We start from the raw sequence: 2,514 nt of genomic DNA, 5'->3' as shown, positions 1-2,514 counted from the left end.
GTATTAGAATTTTTAACCACATTTTCCTCCCTCTCCATCCAAACCTCCTACTGTGATCCTGTTTAGAGCCATCAACAGTGGTAGCCAGGCACCATCTAGTTCTTCTGGTCTCAGGAATGTTGAAGTAAAGGTTCACATGGTCTATTAGTTTCTTTGAAAGAATTATTCCTGTGTGTCTTTGGCAGAAATGCGCATGTCTGACCTCAAGTAGAGGAAGAGGCGAATCAGGGCTACCAGATGAGTAAGCATTATGGGTAGTTACCCTTCTGATAAGGGACTAATACTTCTGGTTGTCAGCCAGCAACAGGTGTGAGAGCTGATGCAGCCCTGAGTTCCTGAACTGATCAGAGAGCTGCTTGCAAAAATTAAAAATGGCTGCACAGTGTCAGATCCCTTTACAAATTATAACTGTCTTCTTCTTCAATGTTTTACTTCAGTTTCATTCTCTACTGTTAATTGTATTGCTTCTTTATCACTTATTTTGAAGCTAAAGCTTCTGAGAATATAATTCATATCTGTTACAGCTTTATTGTGGAGGGTCTGGGTTACTGTCTGCCAATCTGCCTTCTTAACAGAAGTTCCCCAAAAGTATAACTTTATTACGTTTCCAGTAATCTGTAATTAATGGAAAGCGTTATGCACATTTAAATATATTCTTTACAAGTAATGCATAGTTTCACTATTAAGAAGCAAAAAAATGTTTAAATAAATTTTCTTTTGAAGAATTTTAATATTAAAGGAATTATTTTTGGGGTTGTTTTAGTACTACTAGGAGAGCAAACAAGTTTAACCTGGAGAGAGTGAAACCAGGCAGCTCCTTGGAGTCAAGGATTCTGAGGCTTCGTCTGACATATTTTGGACATGTTGCAAGGAGGGACTAGTCCTTGAAGAGGGACATCATGCTTGGGAGGGTGGAGGGACAGCATAGGAGAGGAAGACCCTCGATGAGATGGATTGATTCAGTGACTGGGGTAATCGGGGGTAGGTGTGTTAGGGACAGTGAGATTGGCACAGGATAGAGCAGGGTTCAGAGACGTATACAGGCTTGCTATGAGTCGCAAACAGCTTGATAACACATAACAACAAAAACAATTGTGAAAAATCACCTGCACAAGTACCTCCATGCAAGAAAGACAGAGATTTACAGCCTCTGGAAACCCTGGAGACACATCTATGAGTCTCTTCCAACTCTACAGCAAGGAAAGTAACGTACTGTGGAAAAAGTGAGTTTTATGGAATTGGTGTTGGTTGAAAGAGGCTAGATTTTTACCTATGGTTTTTTTGGGGGGCTTTTTGTTGTTGTTCAACTATAGATTTAGTTTTTTATAAGATTTTTCTTAGACAGAGTTCTCATATAATTGACATCTTTGTTCATACAGTATATTTGTTACAATTAATGAATATGATTATTTATTCACATTTTTTTCCTCTCATTTCTGTTCCATCTAAAAGATCACATTATTTCTAGTGGTCATATCTCTTAAGCCTCTTCTTTGCTGTGACAATTTCTCATGACATCTGATTCCAATCTTGATGTCACATTATTTTTCACGTAAGTCCCACCTCTCAAATTCTGTTACCAAAATATAGATTGAGTAGGTATTGAAAAAGGATACAGCCCTGATGTACATATTTACTGATTTTGAATCATGCAATATTCCCTTGTTTTCATTGGATTCATGATCCATATATAGGTTTCACATAAGCACAAGTAAGCGTTTTGAGATTCCTACCTTCTCAATGATAGCCATAATTTGTTATGATCCACATAATCAAATGTCTTTGTATAACCAATAAAACACAAATGAACATATTTCTCATATTATCTTTCAACATAGGAAAGTCCACAGTTATACTGTGAGATTTTAAGAACATTATTTTTCTAGATAAATTACACAGATAATTATCAGTGAGCATATGGGAAATAAGGGAGTTCTGGTGATGTCCTTTATAGGGAGCTACACTACTAACCCAAAGCCATTGCTCTCTGATGGTTCAAATCTACCAGAAGTTCTTCAGGAGAAAAGTGGACAATCTCCTTTTTTATTTACAGTCACTGAATTCTGCAGGAGGATTAAATAGGAGGCACTTCTACTTCTACAGCAATAACAGAGAGAGAGGTGGGAAATGTTTAAAACCAGAAAGAAGCTTAATTTAAAGAATATTTATCAGTTTAAAAATTGATCATGTGTAAGTCACAAAGTCATAAACATACTTTTGCTGATGACTACATTTTGGCTACAGAATTAATTACTTTGATGCAATTTAGTAGACATAAGTACAGAAAAAAGTAAGTAGCTGTACTGCCAACCTCAAGGCAAGTAGTTCAAATCCACCAGCTGCTCTATGGGAAGATTATGGACAATATCTTCCCATGCAATCATATTGCCTCTGAAAACTCACCAGAAGAACAGCTACAACTTCATTTTGACTCACATTCAACAACAACAATAGGTTAAGAGAAGGAAAAAGCTTTCTGATAGGCAGAAAGATCTAGAGGTGAGACAACCCAGT

This window comes from Elephantulus edwardii, unplaced genomic scaffold (genome assembly GCF_000299155.1).
Source record: "Elephantulus edwardii isolate Elephantulus edwardi_28Jun2011 unplaced genomic scaffold, EleEdw1.0 scaffold00131, whole genome shotgun sequence".
Taxonomy (NCBI): Eukaryota; Metazoa; Chordata; class Mammalia; order Macroscelidea; family Macroscelididae; genus Elephantulus; species Elephantulus edwardii.
Note: the sequence above shows the minus strand (reverse complement) of the source record.